The sequence below is a fragment of the Haemaphysalis longicornis genome, unplaced genomic scaffold, assembly GCF_048455015.1.
Source record: "Haemaphysalis longicornis isolate Haplotype H1 unplaced genomic scaffold, Haemaphysalis longicornis Haplotype H1 scaffold_4, whole genome shotgun sequence".
Classification (NCBI taxonomy): Eukaryota; Metazoa; Arthropoda; class Arachnida; order Ixodida; family Ixodidae; genus Haemaphysalis; species Haemaphysalis longicornis.
In genome coordinates this window covers 140,456,460-140,479,451 of record NW_027526361.1, presented here as the reverse complement: position 1 = coordinate 140,479,451, position 22,992 = coordinate 140,456,460, and the positions used below count along the sequence as shown (strand labels likewise).

The 22,992-nt window shown below is 43.7% G+C and overlaps 1 long non-coding RNA gene across 1 annotated transcript in view; it reads right to left on the bottom strand.

The window, feature by feature from the left end:
* Window positions 1-3,581: 3,581 nt before the first annotated feature.
* Window positions 3,582-22,992, bottom strand: part of LOC144180601 (uncharacterized) — a 100,776-nt gene continuing 81,365 nt past the window's right edge. The window contains exons 2-3 of the long non-coding RNA XR_013324469.1: window positions 11,110-11,177; window positions 3,582-3,898 (exon numbers count right to left, since the gene is read on the bottom strand). This is a non-coding gene — a long non-coding RNA (uncharacterized LOC144180601). The remainder of the gene's footprint in view (window positions 3,899-11,109; window positions 11,178-22,992) is intronic.

Here is a 22,992-nt window from a genome sequence, read left to right as displayed (position 1 = left end):
ACACGCGGATGACATCAGAGTTTTCTGTACAGACAATGAAAGACTCTTTCCTGTCGTTGAAATTGTCAAACGCTCTGGTGTTGGAACAGGTAGCCTTGTAAACTGAGGCATGTGTGTGGGATTTTCGCATGACGATTGGCAGACAACTACAGACATTTTCGCCAATGTCATTTGGGTGGGTCCCCCATCCAGTGAAGTACTTGCGTACTGCATTGAAGTTTTACAGAGACAGTGAGCTCTGTTGGCGTGGGCAAGCTCAGGAGCTTCATTAGAAATCGAATAAATGGAGAGGCAATGGTTTGTCTATGTTTTCTAGGGCAAATGTATGCCACATTTTTCTGGCTAGCAAATTGAGGTTTGTTATGCGAGTGCTGTGTTGTGCCCGGGTGAATTACAAGGACTTCACCGCATGTTCGCTGTGTTTATATGGGCTTCCACTTGGGAGAGGACCAGTAGAATGACGTTGTTTCAACGAACCCGCGATGATGGTTGAGGGCTGAAGAACGTGTTTCTAAGACAAGCTGTGAATCGATTTTTTTCGCAGGACGTTGAAGAACCTTTACGGCGCACAGTAGTTTAAGTGTGGCTAATGGGGCATTTGCCCGAATTCGTAGTTTGTACTGGTGGCAAGGCAGAGGGAATATATGGATACTTTAAAGAGAATTTTTTGTCATTCAGTTTTTGTTTGCTCGTTTTTCGGTGCACTATTTGGCATTGTTACGCGGAAAAAACTATATCAGTATGCGACGTAGTCTTACCTGTACCTATGTACAGAGTTTTGTACTGTGTAGGCCCAGGACAAGAAATCTTAAAATGGTGAAGTGAATAGAAGTATCACCAGGAGCGCAGTCTTTAAGGGAATTTCAATGCCATGTGGAACTGACTGTCTTATTTGCAAACCACCGGAAACTGTGGATCATGTTTCTCTTCATTGTTTAGCAGCAGTGTTTCTTTGGAATGTTCTCCAAAGGACACTTCGAAAGGACTTTCAGCTGAACCCGGATGGCACACCGTTTTTGTGTATACAGAGAGAGGGTGGGGTGCCGTATGATCTCGTCATGTTGTAGGGCCTGCGCAGCATTTGGCGGTCACGCTTGACATGGCTAAATTATGATGTAGAAGCGTGGCCGACGCAAAATAATTTCCCGAAACTGTCAACCAGTTTGTTGAAGTCCAGAGCCCAAAGTAATCTGTTCCAATGAGGCTTCGAATTGTGGAATCCCTCGCCACGCTTATGTAATTCTAAAGACAACCCCAGCGCCCCACGGCATGGCGGCCTTATTGTTGATTGTCCTTTTACTTTGTACATTTGTATTGTGTCGTACTGTCGAAGACCGGTAATAAAGAGAAAATAGGCCTGTGTGGCGCAATGGGATATATGTCACCTCCTTAACGCGAGGGACCATGGTTCAGTCCCGACGAGGAGAAGGGGTGATTTTTTCGAAGCCTCACTTTGGTGCGTGACACTGTGGTTAGCGTGGCCCAGATAACATGACCCCAAATGAGCTACGACGACAAGCCAGGCCTCTTAAACTGTCCGCTCTAAATTACTGACAGCTACGCTGTGTTTTGGTCGTCCTTTTGCCTTCTTTTTTGCGTTTCTTATTTCGTCAACTAGACTGGCGAACTGTCCTGCCACAACGTCCACAGAAACACAGTTCTCTGTGCCTGGGGTGCATCGGTTCTACACACTTCCTTTCAAGTTCACCTGCTACTATATAAAACTTCAGGCCCGGAGGCACTAGGCCGTCCTGCTGCACCCCTGGCAACGTGTTGGTATAGTGTGGTGGTAACAAACTCGACTCTTACTTTGGAAATACGGATTCGACTCCAACACAAAGTCTCTCGACCCCTACTTTAGAAACTAGGGTATGACTCCAACACAAACTGTAGTGCCAATTTTCTGTGAAAATGTATTGATTTACTTTGTCGTATTTAACCCCCATGTGCCCTTGGCCAACATTTTGACATTTCTGTAAATGCTCGTTTTTGTTCTTTAGAGCGGAGGCCATTTTCCGCACCTAAAAACTTCGCTGTACGCTCAACAGGGCACCTAAAACTTTCGCCTCAAATCCAACAATTGCAGAAGCATTACGAACGAGGTATTACAGGCAACTACGATGGCTTATCAAGTGTCTAGTGATGATAGAGTGAGGAAAAGACTATAAACTTATTTCTCCGTGCTAGGCACCGTGTCCGTGTTTAGATACAGGGTCCCTGCTACAATCCGGATCCCCAATTGCACTCTTGATGAAACATTACGTTGAAGTGAAGGTAATGAACGGTGGCGTCCCCAATAAGTTTCTACAGTGTATTCGCAAGCAAGCACTTTGGAGCATTGAGAAAATTGTTTCATCTGCTTCGGTCTGGGATTCCTCCGAGCAAGCTCCGCCACCCTTCCTGATTCCATGATTCTAATCGCGAACACTTTCAGTGTACCCAGAACATGTCTCACGTACATAACGCCAGTGAAATCTAAAAACCCCGTTGCACCTCTGTGATGCGGCGTATTAACAATATGTGCGTCAATATTTATATTATTCCCGGACGGATCCATATAATGTCGTCCGCACTGCAGCACTGCCCGTAGTGTGCCCGAGAGGCGGGGTCCAGCACACAGAAACACTCGCAGTCGGCGGCTGCTTTAACACAACCACCTGCGGCCACCTTAACGACAGCCTAGGTTGTCGGGTATTCCAGATAAAGATGATCTCAATAAATCACGCGCAAAAAGGCAGGAACTCTGGTTTTGCAAGCTCCTGAGTCACGGAAACGACGTAAAAGGTAAGACAGTCGGAACACCATCATCCCAAGTTACTACAACAGCATTGCCGGTAAAACAAACTGGAGATGTAGCAGCGGCTTAGTTATCTACCAGCCGACCAAAGAAAACAGCTTCCATCCGGCCGTGTCATTATCGATCTCCAAATTTGCTGATTGATTGATTGATTGATTGATTGTGGTTTTTTAACGCGCCGACGCAACGCAGGCGATGAGGCGCGCCGTAGTGGAGGGCTCCGGATTAATTTTGACCACCAGGGGATCTTTAACGTGCGCCGAAATCTCGAACACACGGGTGTTTTTGCTTTTCGCCTCCATCAGAAAAGCGGCCGCCGCGGCCGGGAATCGAACCCGCGACCTCGTGCGCAGCAGCGCAACGCCTTAGCCACTGAGCCACCGCGGCGGGTTCTAAATTTGCTGCTCTGTCGGCAAGAAAACTGCACGAAAGATGCCTTCAGGCAGTAGCATAGTCGGACAAACGGTACTTATTGCAGGTCCGGTTCTATACTAGTAGTTCAAACACCGACAACGGCAACCAATGTTTCGATAACACAACAAAACCCCCAAATTTTTACAACATGGTGAGTCTGAACACGTTTATTGTAAGTGCACAAATACTTGTGTTTCTATTTCGCTACTGTAGACACGACATATAGGAAGCTGAGTAACGCCTGCTACTTTATTTCTACAACCACAAAGCGTAATCTACTAGCTCAGCCTTCGTCCGTAGTGAGTGCTTTTAAGTGGGAGGGGGGGGGGGCAGACAGGGAGGAGGAGATATAGAGAGAAAATGACGTTTATTCAAAGATGCCTATCGTGCCGGAACAGGAGTGTAGGCATTAAATTCAGAAGGTGGTATTGCTGTGCGGATATGCTGTGGCCTGACTTTGCCCGGTGTCGGCGTCTGGAAAAGGGGTATGAAGGGCTATTGGCTGACAAGGGTACGGCAGTTTGAAATATTGCACAACACTTGGGGACCACTGCAGCTACAGCCGGAGCTGACAGGTTTTGGAATTGCATTCGCACCAGTATTGTTCTTCAACTGGACAGGTACTTTCCTGGGGGCATCTTGGCAAGAACATGGTGGAAATCCAGACCATTTTGGCAGCATTTATACCTGTAACCAGAGGCAAACTAAACGGAAGGACAACGACAAAAGGAGCGCGCAAGCAGTTTCGGAAGAACACCTTATTGGGTTTTAAAAGGCATTAACATTTCCAAATACTGTTCCGCAAAGACACCTTGACAAAATAGTGCTGCTCTTAATGAGATAGACAGAATAAAAATGCAGTATACTGGCATCTTTGGCCAGTATACTGCACCTGCAAAGTATCATGCAAAGTATACTATTTGTCCTGGTACCTTTGTGATACAACAGAAGCCTAAAGGTCGAGCTTGCATTGTTCGCGAACGTACGTCACCTCCCACAGACCGGAATATCATTACTGTACAAAGTGTTCCGAAAGGTTGTGCTGATTGAGCAAGGGGTATTATCACAATGAGAAAAAATATGAGTTGGCTGTGCCTCTTCTAGGATGAATGCTCGCCTACACTGACGTTAGTGCCGTGCCCGAATCCGCATAGGCACGGACGCAAGCTAGCGAAACCCAATATACCACATTTGTGCGTAAAAACGACTAGAGGTATTAACGCTTGACAGAGCACTTACGAGAAATAATCCGGTGTGCGTCGGAAACTCGGCCGAGGGAAAGTGTCCGACAACAAAAACAATGATGAGGCATACTTTCGGTTGAACCTTTGCTCCGCTGTAGGTGTAGGAGTATTACGGCAAGCTGTGGCCCCGGTTATTGATATTTGCACCACTAAACACAGAAGCGACGAGCTGGATATACCCTTTTAACAACCGGCCCAGCGTGCATTGGTATGGTGTCGCTCATGCTCCTTCTCATGGTGGTGTGAGTAGGTCGTGAAATTGCTTTTATAACAAACCTCAACCAATACATGTCCACATTTGAGCGTTGTATAAATGTAGCGCTTTTGGTCATTCTGATGAAGATAACACAAACCTTAAGCTGGGTTCAGTGTGACCTCTTACTGCTACGTCCTAATCTCTCGATCGTATTTTAAGGCACTATGGAGGCGGAAGTGTGGTCTCGACAGCGCCCTTAACCACGATTATGTATTATGTCGAGAAAACCCTTCTGTGTAATCTCTTCCTGGTTGCGAACAAATCATTGAGACTTTAGAAGGCAGCACCCTCAAGATCCACCATCTCGCGGGCGAATTAGGAACGGTACAATCTGGGTGTTACCCCAATAAATAAGGTAACCGACGCACTCTTAAGCAGAAATTTTCAGACAGTGCATCAAGCGCTGTGTATGGGACAGGCTGTTGTTTCCCAAGGACGTAAAATAAGAGTTGCTGATGCTGGTGCCTGTGGCGGAAACATTCCAAGTCATCTGAACCTATTTGTGGTGCCACAGCACTTAACGCATTACCGGTAACAGCTGACGGACGGACAACATCCGAACTTCATGGTGTGTTTTGAGAAATATGGGCAAACGTTTATGCAATGTAGATGCGAAATTCCAGGGGTTTTGTTTGGAAAATTGCGTATGCCATCAAGAACGCACTGCGATACAGGAAACTATCCTGAAAAACCTTAGATAAAACAAAGTACAGCACTATACCCTCATGCTGATGACAATGTGACGAAGATAGCGAGCAGTTTTCATGTGACCATATCCAGCGTGCCCTGCCCAACCTGCGACCCAAAAGAGTTTTGCAAAAGGCCATGACACACCTCCGGCGTAGAAAGATTCAATGATGGCAAACGAGACGCAATGGACAGCTCTAACGCATGTAATGCTTGGTGGTGGGGTAGGTGATGAAGGATCATGGGGAAAATTGCTCTTACGACCTATACTGAAACAGCACTAAAAAGCACCCATTGAGATGAAGACGGCATCCACACCACTGGCTGTATTCTAAATAATGCAGAAACAAATAAACGAAACGAAGTATGGGAGCCACAAATTCAATGGTTTTTATTTATTTATTTATTTATTTATTTATTTATTTATTTATTTATTTATTTATTTATTTATTTATTTATTTATTTATTTATTTATTTATTTATTTATTTATTTATTTATTTATTACAAGTAACTACATCGCCCATTTGGCATCGTTGTAGGGGGGCTACAGTTGATAATAGAAAAGGCATAAAGTTGCGCTAGTTGGCTATCTGAATAGAAAACACACAACAAATTATATCCAAACTTAAAATCGTTCATAACATTATACAAAACAAATCTGAACACTCACAGCACAGCATTCTAACAAAAGAACAAAACACAGGAGTACAACGAAACCAGTAATTACCCATATCCAAAATAGGCAACCAAAAGAAGTACAAAACATACAATAAATCTATGGGTCATATCAATTAAACTGTGAAACAGCGCCTAAACAAAGACAGTAAGAGAAGGCACAGGCACGAGCGCTGTGTCTATGTTTTCTCAATCAGTCTTCGTTTAGGCGCTGTTTCACAGTTCAATTATGAAGCAACTAGCCCAAACTCAAACATTAGTTAGTTTTATTTCATCCACTCAAAATGCTGTTTCAGTGGCTGTTAGGAAATCAGAATAGGAGAATATTGGTATTTTTAGCACGTTACAGTCGCTGATAGAGTTTGGAGAAAAGAGTATTTAAAGACAATAATCGACAGGTATGTTCTTTAATTTTATATATGTGACGTTTCCGTTCACACATATACCTACGCACCTTGACATACCTTTCGTTATTTATTCAAGTCTAACCATGGTATATAATATCAAGAAATTTAAGTCTGAACTTTCCGCCGTCCACAAAGGGGTTTCCATCCCAAGGTCTGTAGAATTTCACAATTCCTTATTTCAAAATCATAATTACCTGTTACAAACCTGTCGTCTCTTTTTTTCACCTACTCCAAAAGGGAGTGATAGAAGAGGTGCAAACATCGAAAACTTACGAGGATTAACGGTGGCTCGACGTGTTGCGCTTAGAATAATTTCCCTACAAATTCAAACTCACGCGTTATTCGTGCGATGTAAGGACAGGTTACACACTTTCCTGGCATCATGACGAATGCTTATTTTCTGGTACTGGTACTTTACCGGTACTCGTAGTTTTAGCATCTTTCTGGCAGTGAAATTACGTTTGAGAAGGTAATATCCAATTCGCGCCACCAACTATGCCTCCAATTTCTCGGTGGCGATGACTTGCTGATACCGTTGCGTTGTTATTGATTTTCGGGCTGACGTAACGGCCTGACTGGCTGGTGCAACTGCGATCAAAAAACAAAACATTTGCATCCGTATAGACACCTTGGGAGAATCTTCTGGCCCTGGCAAGTAGAATCTTTTGCTCCACGTTTCACTTTCTCTCTACGCTCTGCTGCAGGGTTTTGCCTCATTTCATCTTAAAGTGCCAATAGGTTTAGTCATGGGCTTGCCTTAAACTAAGCGCTACCCATCAATAGCTTGATTGGCAATCCCTGTTTATCCCTCATGATTGAAGATTAGCGCAGAAAAAACAGGGCCCAAAAAAGGACGGCAAGTAGACAGGAAAGCCCTGCACTTACAGCAAGTTTAATGTGGTAATAAGCACTGCTAGAATAGATATATCAGCCTCCCACGTTGCAGAAAATGATAGCAACAAATAAACAGAACGAAACACAATGGCTGGCACATCTGCTCAGGTGTAATCTTTCCCCTACGTGCCTATTTAAGGGTTTATTTCAAATAAGCTAAATCCCGGTCATGCAGCACAACTGAGTGCATAGTGGTTTCAGCGCCCGGCAGATAGTCTTCTTTGGTGCGCCTCTATTATAGCTCGTTGTTTCACCTTTTTTTTTCAACACCGTGGTTTCTTCGAAAGCCGGTATACACCCGTGTCAGCTGCATAGTTTTGCCAAATGACTATGTGGATTCTCTTTCAGTGAACGCTGCTCGGATAAGCTGGTGTTTAGATAACACCAGGATGTCACACGTATATGTGGTCACACTCAGTTGCATCATATACACGACACCCGCTGCACATATAATAAAGTTATCGGAATGGTTTATCGAGCACGAATCTTTAGTCATTTTGGTCTTGGAAGCTAATCTTCAGCCGACACAACTGCAAAATGTTTCTAATTAAAAGCTCATGCTGTTTTACTAAAAATAGCGTTTAACGAAAAGATAAGGCATAAAGGTAAACTTATGTAATTTGGCAATGCACGACTCACTATAGCAACAAAGTTGTTCCGCTGATAACAAAAAAAGAGTAACTTTATTCCGCTCTACGTGCCGCACCATAAAAAATAATTTAAAATAGCGATCCATAACACGCAATAAAGCCGCTGTGCAGCACAGGAAACGGATAATAAAGTACTGCGCAAGAGTAGCTCTGAGCGCAAAAGTAAGGGGCTAGTTATGTAAAAAAGAGTTCTACTAAAGCTTTCTGGGCCTGCAGGCCGCAGACGAAAAAGCACGTATGAAATTGCGCATAGTAGCGTTCAACAGGACCCAGTTACAGCAAGGAGAAAACTGAAAGCGCAATGATAGGGATTAAAATAAACGAGGACCATTACCTCGATGGACAGACGAAATAATAAAATTCAGGGGCAAAGAATACGCTGGGGCAGCGAACGATAGGAGCTGGGGGATGTCAATGGGACTTTTCTTTCGCCAGTGGACCTAAATAGGCTGTTGATGATGATAAATAGGATAAAATAAGTAAGGGCTGAAGTAAAAGCCAACCAGTGCCCACGTGTATTCCGTATGCTGTTCAAAAGGTTCGTGCCATTTTGGGGGGGACCCAGATGTTCCTGCTTCTATCACTTGCTTGTTCGTGTCTCGTCGCGAACTTTTTTTTTATTCCCTTGTTTTATTCAGCCTAGGTAAGACCACTTCTCTTACGTTATTCACTTATGTTACTTATCTTAGATTACTGGTGATGGACTCGCTCCGAGAAGTTCTTCGACTATTTACAAGGACGACCTACCTTAACCACACTATCAAGGCGTGCGTACGTAAGCAGTAAAATACTTGGAATGACGAGATATCAGCACGTGGTGTTAGAAAGGTTTTTCTCGGTGGAATGTTATACCAGGCAAATTGCGTGATGAGCTTTTTGTCACCGTGAAACACAATTCTGTAGGCTTATGATGCAGATGTGCTACTTTTAGTCGGATTTGATGGCAGGCGTTTCTGAAAGCTAGAGCGCATCGAAGGATAGCATGAAAAAACATATCACCTGAATGAGGAGGATAGCAAGCCAGTTGCGAAGTCGTGAACGATGCTTACGGCAAGAGCTTCCCGTGGTCAAAGAACATGACCAAGTAGGGTACGAGTCTATTTTAGAATGGCAATAAACGGCTCCGCTCGAACACCTCTCACTGCATTTTTACAGGAAGATGTAAACACTGCTGCCTTTTGGATGTCTGCTTGGATTTTGTAATATTAATATTGTAAAAAGCTGCTCAAATTCACAGAACTGTCTACTAGCGCGTAGCATTCTTATGCCGCCTTTTTTCAGTGTGAGTTCTTTGCAGCCACATTTTTTTTTGTTTTTCTAAATCCTATCCGACAAATTATCTCCATTTAAGCTATTTTAACGATTACAGGTGTTGCTTGCAGTAAAATCTGCATTTTTTAAATGAAGGGCGTTGTACATTTCGCCAGATTTCTTTTTTTCATATTTTTCTAGTTTTTTATGGTTCTGAAAATGTTTCTCGACAAGTGATCTTCATTTATGCCATAATAACGATTACAAGTTGAATTCCGGCAAAATCTGCATTCTAGACGATATTCACGGCGTTACACCGTTCACCATTTCCCGTGATTTTTATAGTTGTCTCATTCTTTAGTTTTTCAAAATTTCGTTCGACAAATTATCTTCATTTACACTATTATAACGATTAGAGGTGGAAATTCCCCAATACCTGCATTTTTATGGAAATGCAGCACGTAACATGGTTCTGGCTGTGGTAGTACTCGTCAAAGAATGCTACGCGTTAATACCACGGAGAAAATACACGTAAGAAACAGCTGTACAGCCGCAAGAATTATGCTTTTCACCTGACGGCAAAGCACGTGCGCCATTTCCCGCAGCTTGTTAGGTTGCGTGGTTTCACTACGTGCAATTATGTTAACGCTCTACATGTTCCCTCCGTTTACAAATACGGGCTGGCATAGATAGTAAAAGTACAGGTAAAAGTACTGGCATAGATGGTAAAAGCTGGTTGTAACACGTATTGATTGATTGTAGGGTTTAACGCGCCGACGCAACGCAGGCGATGAGGCGCGCCGTAGTGGAGGGCTCCGGATTAATTTTGACCACCTGGGATCTTTAACGTGCGGCGAAATCTCGTACACACGGGCGTTTTTGCTTTTCGCCTCCATCAGAAAAGCGGCCGCCGCGGCCGGGAATCAAACCCGCGACCTCGTGTTCGGCAGCGCAACGCCTTAGCCACTGAGCCACCGCGGCGGGTTGGCTGTAACACGTAGTACTGCTTGCTGTGTTAACATGTTTTAGGGGCGTAGCCCCTTAGGGCCTGGGGCTGTTGGCGTCTCCCGTCGTCGTCGTCATTGTAATCGTCGTCGTAATCATTTTGCCGAGTCACAGCACTAGAACACCGCACAACTTGTTTACGCCTCGCGCCAAGACGTAACGCGCACTAAAAAACACCGAGACGCACGTTTATGCATAGCGCAAGAGAGCTTCATGCTTCCAAGACAAGAGACTTTTACAGCAAAGCTGTATACCTTTACCTCTTAACGGTTTTATCTCTGTTGGCAAAAACGCGAAGGCGCCACGAATACCCTTATACACTGTGTACTTCGCCCCGCCCCAGGTTTCACATTATTGGAGATGACCCAGGATTTTTTGTTTTGAACGCACCTCTCCCCAATCCCTGCCACTCAAACTGTTTCTAGTTTTCTGTACTTAGCATACATGTAACGGTACGCAAGCGAAGCTATTTCGAAAGTTTCTGTCGTGGTTTTAGCCATGTCCGTTCTGTTTTGTGGATGCTGCCAAGAAGTCCCGAAAGCAACTTGCATAAAAAAACTAGCAAAATGTTTCCTTATACTTCCAGAGTAGTCATAACTTGTGATATTCACGTAAATATGCCTCTTTACTGAACACTCACAAAAAATTTACATTACCTCCCTTTGCACACAAAAACACCCGTATCTGGCGCCAACTGGGTGCATTATTTAGAGCAAGCACAGCATACAAAACACAATAGCAGATATTTTAAAGTAGCCAACCAAGAATATAAGCCACTACCACGCCTTTTCCCTCCAAAACCATGAATAATAAGGCAGCGATACGCACCTAAGTGACGGGGCACCCTTGCTCGCGTGGAGGCATTCCTGGAACATTTTGCGCTCTATGGCATCACTCTGTAACAGAAATAACAGGAAATGTTAGCCATTCACAAAGTAGAAAAGGAATACATGATGCGCCGAAGAAAACCGCTGGAGAGGGTACGGCACAAACAGAAGCAACAATTTCTGTTCTCCATCAGAACATCCTTTCCAACTTTACGTGAAAGCTATTTGCAACCTCTCTACATCTTGCGAGTTCGCCAGAATGGTTTGCGCAATATGCGTGCTGTCCATTCCTTTAGGGGCACTCGAGCTAGCCGGAAAGATGCATGGTAACATAGGCGAGATTAGGATAAAATGGTGGGCACCCTTTTGTATATGTGATGATGTTTTTTTCATACACGACAGCATTGTCCACTGGGAGGGGATAAGCGAAATGCGAGGTTCATGTGAAGGCTGAAAATATGACGAAAGCATTCATCATGCAGTGCAAGATGCAAGATTGCGGATGCGAGCCTGCGCAGGCGCACTTGTGTTGAGCAATAAATGTGTCTAGTGATGAAGCGACTACGACTTTCTACACGAAAGTCGGATCTTTTTATGGCCCACGATTATATCGCTTTGTAATGTAAACTAGGTCGTAAATTACGCAATGGCTCTTATGCATGCAAACAATTTGTGCCCATATTGTAGCATTGATAATGCACAAAAAAGGTTTTGTATCAGTAAGCAATGTCCAAAATGCAGTTTCCCTAGCCTGGTTCCGTAAAGAGGTCAACCTATTTCAAAATTTGGAAATGACACTCCTGACTATACTTTCGCAATGTCCACCGGCCCTCGTACTAATAACAAAAAGTCAGTCGTTCACTGTATCCTATTTAAAACAACGGGGCCGTAACATTGCTAGAAACAAGACGCTGACAGTGGGATGAAACGGTAGAGGACGTAAGCAAAGCATGAATACTGTATAATTTTTGACCCGGAACAAAACCGAAAGTCTCACCGCATTATTTTCGTTTTTGGGCGCGTCATTTCTAGGCCAGGTGGTAGAACACATTATGGTACCTTCGCGAAAACTCCCAGGAAATTTACTTTATATTAGCCGTTATCACCAGAAACGGGGTACAGCCGTCTTGTAAGCCAACGCCAATAAAGTGATTAGAAATTCGACATGCATCTTCGTATCAGTCGAACCGGCTTCTATGACGGAGACAAAAAGCAGAAACGGCCAGGTGCTCGAGATTTCGGTGCACGTTAAAGATCCCCAGTTGGTCAAACTTGTTCCGGAGCCCTCCAGTACGGCGCGTTGAACGCCATATTCAATCAATTAGTCAAATGATTTCTATGGTAGTCTAACAAACGTGCCAGCTTTGACATCGGTAATAAAAAAAACGCAACTCCGGAGATGGAATAATTTGATGGTGCCCTTGGGCGGCCTGTCAAAGAGAAGGAATATTATGCTAAATGGCTGCATCAATCGACAAGGCGTGTTCACATTTATTGTGCTTGTTTTACCGGAATACTGCCATAGTGCACCGATTTCGAAGGAAGCCTTACGTATTTCAGTTCCGAGTGGGAAAATGAGAAGGCGGACCGAAAACTCTACGCTTTCTCATACAAAGGTATACCCTCACCTGTCCCCCAACACACCGTACAACAAAAAATCGGGATGTTAAAATTTGTTATCAGTAAACGGACATCTGGTAGTCGAGCGCCTGATGACACGGCACTATTTCAATCATCTTGTACCAAGGTGGACTAAGTGTGACGCGAATATTATTGCAACACCTTTGCATTGTCTTGGGCTCATGCCCTGCTGTTTTCCGTCCGATTCCCGCTATGGATGCGACAACTGAAAAGTTTAAGGCAAACAAAAAGGAAGCCTTTTTTGACCTTGCATCCTTAGCGGGGGAAATTGATTTTTATCTGTACTTTGTATTCGCGCTCAACTACCAGTGTTTCGCTTTCCTAGAAGCTATATGAGAGTTAGAATGGAAGTAGTTTCATTTCCAAACGTGTTTAAAACACGTTGCATAACATTTAGGTGGATGCAGTCCACTGGAAAAAAATGTCATGGAGCAGCGTACGTATTTGAAGAAGATATTTTCGTAAAGTAAAAACGAAGCTCTCATATACATTAAAGACGTGATTTCCTTTGATGAACGACGATGTTGTGGAGAACAAGGGCGTTTTCTTCGAAGTTGCTCACTTAGCTAGATTGCACAGGACAGGTGCCCTAGTATACTTACATTAGTAAACGGACTCGCATTATTCCGAATGTGGCAAGAGGAGCCACTCCCCATAAGTATTTTTCCAGCCATTGAGTAACGCCATAACCTCGCCTGAGTAACATTCGTAGTGACATCTTTTGATCTCTTTTTTGGGCATTAGCGCGTGCCCTACCGAAAATATTTCGTGCAGATAATAAGCCGAGAATAACAAGAGAACTTGCGGCGTCGCTTAAGGTATGTTGCCACCTTTTTCAATTTTTTTTTTAAGTTTTGACCGGTAAATTTTTGTTTCACATGGATCTTATAAAGGACCACCTTTTATGATATTCAGAAGCTAAACATAACGAAAAAATATTATTGATGCTTGTTATTGACACAAAATACCCCGAACGGGGCTGTTGCAGGAACATTTATAACACTTAACGGTTTGCAGGAAGTCCAAAACTTTTAGAACAGAGGTAGCTAACTATCCCTTTTGGCAGTTAACTAGGATCTTTGCCATCCGATAGTTGGGAATGAAGTTATTGTAAAAATACCAAAGGAAACAAAAAAGTAATTTTCTCTGCATTTCGTGAAATAAATTATGATGATATCAAAATGTAGGGTCCATTTTTAAAACTCCTAGTGCATTGTGCAGTCCAGTAATACAGAAACCAGCCTGCGTACTTTGATTTAAAAGGCTTCAATCGTTTTCAAACTACAACTGTCCGCGCAAGACAACCAAGACAAAAGTGCAACAAATCAAGTATTGAGAAAAGCAGGAATAAATTTTTGGATCCGTGTACAAACCAGATGATCTTACTCCAGAAAGTTGAAATTCACCAGGTTCATAGCTAGGGCCCTCTGTAGCGGCCACAAGATTATTTTTGGCTTTGTTGCTGCTCGTAGTTTCTTGCAGAGAGGTTCTGTGTCACCTATTGGTTAGCGCTTATCCTTTTTTTCTCGGTGCTGGTCACTGGTACAACCTCCTACCGAAGCGTCGTGGCCAGGTTCAATGCCCGTTTCCTTCAAAATGTCTTTTGTACTTCTCTTGGTATGTTAGAAGCGTCAAACAGCATATTATATAGAAAAAAGTAGGATGGCCAGGCTCAAGGGACGTCTTGGGCAACCCAGGCCAGATGGGCGAAAACGGATGATAGTATCCGCATAACTCTAATCATATTATCTTGCAGTGAAGGTTCTCGCAACGTCACCTCACAATTGTTCTCCAACATTCCAAGCTTTGCTGCACTAACCGACACATTCACGTCCCCATGATCTTCGGTTGAATCATTCGCTGTGTACCGATTGTCACGAAACTTTGGCTTCTGTCACCTTCTTGGCCTGGACCTGACTTGGCCTTTTTATTAAAACGTCCATGGTGTGTTTTTACTGTTTTACTAAAAACAATACCTACAAAAAGAACGAGCCCGGTAGCATTAACAGCAGGAATAGAAACCGAGCGCACAGAAAACGAGAGGCGCTTGTGGTGTAATGCATCCCTCGTACTGAAATATAAAGAAATGTTTAGAAAACGCCAGTCATGCATATTGTCTTTCAGTAATATTTTACGCACCAGACCAAAAGATACCAGATAAAATTGGAATATACGCTGCAAATTTTCGTTTTGTAACAGGTTTCAGTTAACGCATCACTTAGGTTCGGTTTCAGAAGCATTAATCTGCTGTTAGCAAATTGGCTATAACTTTTGAACTAACCAAAATAAGAGCATGATTGCTTTTTCGAAACATTTTGGAATACTTGAGGATTCTCAAAATGTAACATAGCAAAAGTATTTTTTTGAAAAAAAGTCTTTTCAAAGGTAGCAACATACTTTAAACAGAAGAAATTCTACGTCGTTGGTTACCAGAGGTTCTTGCCGTTTGTATACTTTCCTGCTAACAAAACGCACAGAATTCTTTCCTGCAAGCGTACAGTTACCGGATAAAAACGAACTTTTTCAAAACGGGCAGAAAGGTGCTCGATGCAAGTAAAACGATGTTTAATGGATCCCTTTTAACTCAAAACCAATTAAAGTGGGTGTCCAAAATCACAACACTCTAGCTGCGAAAACTGCCAAAAAAACCAGTTCAGATCCTTACCGTCCAACGAACCGGTACTGAATGCATGCAAAAGCGCTGCTTATTGAGGAAATGGACCCCATTGTGGGCACGTTTTCAACTATGTGCATCAGGGCACGGTCAGATTAGCCATGGTTTCAAGGGTTAAAATAAACCAGCCCCCGTACATAGGGAGCCCGCGGGCTTAGGAGCACCCCGAAAGCCCGGAAAAAAATGGGAGACTGGGATTTGCTTCGAAAATTTTAACCCTTCTGCTATTTTTTCTTACTGAAACAGAGATTATCTATTTTAATAACGAATGCTTCAAAAAAGCTGTTCGTCACAGAATGTGCATATTCCTGAAGTCAGCCCACCGTCCTTCAGTCTGAGCTACAAACGCTCCAGTCGCCCAAAACCATGCCTCGTGTATAGCGACGCAGCTGATCTAGCTGATAGACACAGAGAGCAGCTGGACTGGGATGCGTTGAAGGAAGCTGATGGGCAGAGAGAGCAGGCGGACTGGGATTTGTTGAAGGGTTAACGTTTATTATTTCATCAAGAAACTATCCCAGCAAAGGGCAGCAACACGCTTGAAGAAGCGTAGATATCGGTCTTTTATGAAAAATTAATAAAAAAAGCAGACATGTTAATTCGTAGCACGCATATGTTCAAGGTTGAATTTCTGTAAAACGCTTACACCATTTTCTAAAAAGTGTTGAAGTAGCAAATATTTGTGAAAAGTAAATTTACTCCGCAATTTATAAGCAGAAAAAGCGTGCGTCATACGAATCCGTTTCCTGTTGTTATAATAGTGGATATTGCCTGCAAAAATGTAGCAATTACGTGTTTCAAAATGAACGATCTCGTGCCTAAATTAAAGTTTGTGTGATTGTTTCTTCGATAGTATTAAAAACGCATTTCTGTCGAAGTTCGGTATCGATCTGATGTTATACAGCCGCCAAATTTTAAAACATATTTAGCTTTCCGCCCGACGAAAACATTTGAATCATAATCCATATAAATTATTTGTTGTGCACCGTCTTCATACACAATATACACAATACCACGGTTTGTATAGAAACGCTGCCTCAGGGGAGCTTACATTTCTGTTGCTGGATAAAATGTCAAAACAGCTAGACGATTGGTAGCGCATTTACTATATATATCTGCGAACAGTTTCTGAAAAAAGACCCTCCTGTGTACTTCGGGAGTTCTCACCCGCTGGCAATCAAAGCGTGGGCTGCCGAATCAGCGAGGCAGAAGGAGAATGCAATTTTTCACGAATTGGTTTAGTGGTTTTTGATGGGAGGCGTTGCTTGTTGCAACAAGGGTTAACTGCGCTAAAGGTTACGGCGAATGGAAGAAACACACACGACACATAGACTGCACATTTACGTGTCGGGTGTATGTCTTCCTTTTGTCTTATATTCGCGCGCAGTTTACCGTTTTTTTTTATTATGAACCAACCAGCCCGACACAACTTAATGCTATCTATTTCTCTTTGTCTTCTGGTATTCTTCCATTCCGATTGGAATCTCTCCACGTGCTCTACGAGGAAGTATACGCCCAGGTGATGTTCATAAACACGCCGAAGATTCTTCAGGTAAATACGGCATGTGTTCTTTGTAGCAAATACTAAAAGACGTCAAGTCTCAAGAATGATGAGGGTGCAAGGCGGGAAGGGGCAAGAGGGGCAGCCCTCTTTTTGTTTTTTAACCGAGCTGTCAGCTCTGTTAATCCGGCCCTGCCTGAGGACGCCTTGAATGAGAACTACGCGGCTGCTGAAGCTATCGTCACTTTTTGCATAAATTGTAGCTTCCTTTCTTGATACCGCAAACATTTTAAGTGCAGAGCAATTTAGGCGCTCGCCTTCTCGTCGTAGCTAGCTCGCTGGACCCAAGTAAAGCAACAGGCCGTCCCGTAGTAATGCTGTCGTTCGCGGCGTACCCCAGAAACTTCGAAAGCCAAGCGGTTTATAAAGTCATAAGCGTTCAAAACTTGTGAACCGCTGGCGCTTCTCCTGCATTTCCCTGTTGTTTAACGCAAAGGAAACTATAGGTACAGTTGAGGCACAATAAACGTGATTAACCAGCAGCACCCGCGTTCATTTAGCTCGGAACGTTGGTTGGGTTGGTTTCAACGATAGTAAGCAAAAAAAAAAATGGGCGCCGAAGAAAACAATGGCGCATCCGAAAGCACGCAGAAAGGCTGCACGCACAAGAAGAAACTGGCGCGTCCGAATTGCCGGAGAAAGGCTCTAGCCGCACAAAAACAATGGCGCGTTCGAAATGACGCAGAAGGTCTCCAGCCCCGCAAAGAAAAAATTACGCTTTCGAAATGATGCAAAACAGCTCCAGCAAACTAAATTTAAACAAGCACAAAGAGGACAGGACTCCCGCAGGCGCAGTTTCAGGCAGGGGGTGCGCGTTCACTGCGAAGGCGGGAAATTTTAATTGCATATTCATCCAGAGAGGAGTGAGCAAAACGGCAAAGAGCGTTGATGGGTGTTAGCAGCGAGCGGATAACGGTGGTACAACCCATTATGGCGAATCACTGCTCTGCACTTGCGACAGCTCTCACATTAAATGGAACGGATTTAATTTTTTTTTCTTTTTACCCGCGTGCATGCACACTGGCTATGCACACAAATCTTTGAGAGCACAGAGATAAATTATCTTTTATTTTCATTCCTTTTTATTCAGACTCATACCTACCTGAATTTGAGAGACATTGCAAGCGCTATGTGCACGTTGTACATTCATTAGATTGGAAAACTTCAACCACTTATCTCCACACGAAAAGGGAGTGATAAAATTTTCCATAAAAAAATGGCACTAAATCGCGGTGGTTACAAACCTAAGACCAACTGAAACAAAGAAGCTGGCAGAGAATCCAGACAAGCAACTTCTGAGGCTACTTTTAGGCCTACAGCGCTGTTGTTTGGGAAAATTACTTTAACATGTTTAAAGCACCTTTATACTGTATTTCCGCTTCATTGCACGATGAATGACACTAATCACGATGCCCTCAGGTGGTTTTTAGGTCCTGTGGTTGTTAGGTGAAACCTCGAGTGTCTGCTGTGCTGTTGGTCGTTATTGCGATGCTCGAGGACGCCCAGGTCACATATTTTTGCACTTGACAAAGGACTCGAACAAATGAAAGCAGTGGTAATACAGCCCATCCCCGTACAACGGTTATACAGGGGAGGTAAGGAATGAACAAAGGCAATGTCGATTTCTTACAACCAAAAGCAATAACTCGCAAGCCCACAGAAATTTATTTCAGAATTTCGGAAAATCGAGCGTACTTGCTCCCATACCTTTCAGTGTGACGTTTGCCGAAGTGCCTAAATTAACGACTTTTAGCTTTTTGAGAGACCTCTGGGTCGCCTTGCTGCCTAAACGTGGTAAAATATTGCGGAAATCATACCAGAGATTCTTTGAAAGCATACATTTTACTATGTTGTTATTTTTTAACAATATAACCTACTACGTGGCAGCAGCTCCTTCGTGTGGTTGTATTATGAAATCAGCTATTTAGAATACTTAGAAATAACCCAACATTGAAATGACCATTACTGTCGTCTTTTTTAATCACAGAGCTCCGAATACTGTCAAAAAACTCTTCCTGTTCCGAGCCGCTTATTACCATTGCCCCTAGCACGTGATAATATACGGTCCAAGGTCTGCAAAAATGTCTCTGAAATTTATGGGGTAAACACGTACCGATAAACAAATCATATTATCAGTCTTTTCTATGTTATTTACCACCAATTGATTAGTGCCACCGAAGCGGCCATTGTAACCCATCGTGTGGCAGGAATAGTAGCGTAACGGTCATGTGTGTACCATATCTTATTGGCTGATTTAAGCCCACACAATCTCTCGTGGTACACAAAAAAACTTGGCGCAGCTTCCGCTACAGAGGCCAGGCTGGAGAAACAGCTGAACTGGGGGACGACTAGCTTCCTCCGGTTTTACTAACATTGGCTAGGGTTTTATAGGCTTTGCTAAGTTTTGTTAGGTTTAGAAACGCAACGTACACACGTTGACGTCAAACCGTAGCCTATGGCAGACGCTACACCTGTGGCCAAACTGGGAGCTCGGGAATTCGCGCTGGAACCGGCCTTTCGCATCACCCATGAATTTGCGGGTTTTACATGGGTTGGAAGTTCGAAGTCCGAAGTCATTACTCGAAGTCCGAGCTGGTTTTGTCGCCAATTCCGCTTGCACGCCACATTGCAAGCGCCGCACTCGGGATCACCCGCTCATCTCTGCCGTTTAGGTGCGTCGGCTTCTGCGCGATACTTCGGGTTGAATCGTAACCGTCTCATATATTCTCGAGCAGCAATATGACGAAGTTCACGCTGCACTCCTTCCTTGGTAGTCACACACTTCTTCGGTCGACGTATGTTTTGCGGGAGTTGAAAGGATATGCTCGGCGCTGAGTCACGAGGTGCTTTGTCGCCAACGCAGCGACACGAAGTATCCCCGTCGGTGCCGTGACGTCATAGCTAGGCGAGGCTTGGTTTCACCTACGCACCTGGATGAAAGTCGTGCCGGGCGCCTCGCACCGGAGTAGCTTTTTTTTGTATTTTTTTCTAACGCCACAAAAACCAGCTCAAGCTAAAACAACACTGTTGTTAATGTTTCTGTCAAATATGGTTTGCGTTGAAAGTGTGCATAACTGTTAACAGTTTTGCCAAGTAGATGCATTAGTGACTAGGTCGCAGAGATTTACTACCCCAGGAGATATCTTTGACATCTGAAAAGAAGCGTCAGTACTGAACAACCGTTAACAAGATTATGTTTATGAAAATATTTTATTTATGTAAAAGGGGAAAATGAAAGCGGAGGGGATTGCTACGGTCATTGAAACTTTTCGATAGTAGACACTCTGGCCGTTTTTATGTGTTTCCTTTCGCATACATGCTCCGAATTTTCGGGTTAAAATCAATGCTTGAAAATGTTTTATTGAAAACCAAGATGGGCATTGCAGGTTACTCTATTCCGCTCGGCCCGTCGCCAACTGGACGTCATCTTTTATCCGCCTTTATGCTTCGCTACTTCGTGAAAATATCTATCAAAACACTTTCATATGAAGTTATTTCTGCTTGTTTATGAAAGCGCGAAACGAAATGTATTGACTCCCTTTCATCCAAGACAGCCAGCGCCTTTAAGTATCGGGACGACTTTGTTTAACTAAACAAACAGACCAACATTGGAAGCAACCGAAGTAAACCACCCAAGACAACTCTTGCCAGAACTGTTACGCATACAAGGGGGCAGTTCTGTTATAAAGCGCATCAAGGAAGGCAGAGGAAGGCTTAATTAAGTAAAGGATGGTACTGAAGCAGTCGGCAAGCGGACATTTCTAAATCTGCCTTCTCTCAGCACTAAGAAGAAATACAATAGACGACATAAAACCATGGAGATTGCGCGAAGCTATTTCGCAGGCCCTAAGCAAAAACATCGAGTGAAACTGCGAAACCGGCAGTAAAAAAGCACGCGCAAAACGCATTTCCTGATGCGTGTCGCTTCGTGATGCCACCCTGTCTGGTACCCATAACAGGCGGAACGATAGAGTTGTTTGGGGACCGGAAGACAGCTAGTGGAAGGCCGGCACGGTAGCGGAAGACGAGGCCAAGGCCGTTCATCCTAGGTGCCGGACTTCATCATACAATGTTGTTCATGTGTATTTGTTACCCATTATGGGAAGGAGATAGGTGCTTTTAAATTTTCAAATGTCGACTTCAGACCGTCTGATTTGAAGATAAAACGATGGCTTGACAAAAAAACAGAGGACCGGGGCACGTAGGATATTGGAAGTCAAATTTAAGCTAGAAAACGCAAATGCTCCGAAGCGGTCAGAATAGATTTATTCGACGTTAGAACAAGAACGCCATCCCTGAGTCGATCCCTTTATACCGCCTACTGAAGAGAACAGAGGAGGAAAAAGATTTCGAACGAAATCGATTGCGAGCCCACCGGAATGATTTGGCTGTTCAGTCCGTGAATGTCCAATGCATTGCTTTTTACGCAGTGGGTGTGGGTGCCTGAAATGCCTGATTTTATTGTTTGGGATTTTTCTCGGCTGAATGTCTCAATCGTCGTATATGCTACTTCTCGGCAACAGTGTTGGTCTTGGAGAGGCGGTCTGGAGACATCTAATCTTGCTTCTAACAGAAAAAAAGGCCCACATTTTGAATATTTTCACCAGGCGAACTTTGCAGTAGCTAGTGTTGGATTGTAAGCAATACTAAAAAATAAAACAAAGCACTGCACAAGAAATTGAAGCTAACTGTTTTCCTAGAAAACTGAATGATTCCGCAGTGCGAAAAATATAACACGTTAAAAAAATATCGCGCCCAATCAAGCGCGAACACCTCGCTAATGTGTGGACACCCGAACCGGACCTTATCAGAGTGTTCATTTTCCGTCCGTCAAACTTTTATTTTTCTGTTTCATTCAGACCAAAATTGTTTTTAAAGGGCTGTTGCAACCAATTTTAAGGAATATTATTATCCGCTCTGTGTTCATTTTTTTCGCTTCGAGAAACCATTTCAACCATTTTAAACGACCTTACCGTTGCACAAAGAAAGTCGCAACGCGCAGTTCGCCAAACCTCAAAACAATAACTGATTGTACAAACTTCGAGTTTCCGAGCGTTACGCCGTACAAGAACCCATTGAAAACTATTCCTCCTGCCATCCCCACCCTCTGCATACCCCATTATTACACAACGGCGGGGGAGAGCACAGTTTGTTCATGTGACCAGCTGCAGGGCTCTGGCCCTCGCCTCGTTTACCACCTCCGGACACGCTTCTACGGCTGGCTCCCAGGTAGCCAACAGACAACTCAGGGCGTATATGTCGCACCTTGGAAACATGTCTGCACTAATAAAAGTAAACAAATACACCTCAAGATGATCTTACGAATCTGATATACCACCGCTGCCGGGAAGTTTGGTAGTCACTTGCTATAAGAACACGCTGGGAGCGAGCTGACGGATTCCCAGCCCACAGGAATAAATTCCAGGATGCATCAATAGCACTCGTTATTTATAAAATTATCCAGATATAGTCCTACTAGGAGAGACGCAAACGACTAGAAGAGCCCACCACCTCTGTATCCTATGGATGACAGCCCCACGAGAAGCCAGAAAAGGGGTTATTATTAATACTTATGCAAACACAACATTAACATAGAAGTTTACAAAGAGAATGTGCAATGCAACCACATCCTCTGAATTGGCACCCACGTACGTATACAGAAGGTGACGTGTCCTGCGGATCTTTCCATTTTAATTTGCACAAGCGTCAGCAGGGGTATCTCTTACTCGAGAAATGGCTGGCCCCTGTTGGCCTAAATGCCAGTCTTTGATAAGCTTGTGGCGAACCGTCTTCGTTTGGGCAACTTGCACGCTACTCGTTGTTACGCAGTATCTATAAAGCAGTCTCAGGAGAGCCTCACAAACCGTCCAAGTAGGCATTCATGGCTGATGCAATGAAGACACGCCGCTGCACTATCCCCTTTTCCCTTATTAAGATTCCCTAGTGCTGTTCTTCGAGCCTGTTTTTTGTAAAGAAAAGCCCAGGAGCAGTGGTATGCTCCAGCGCAT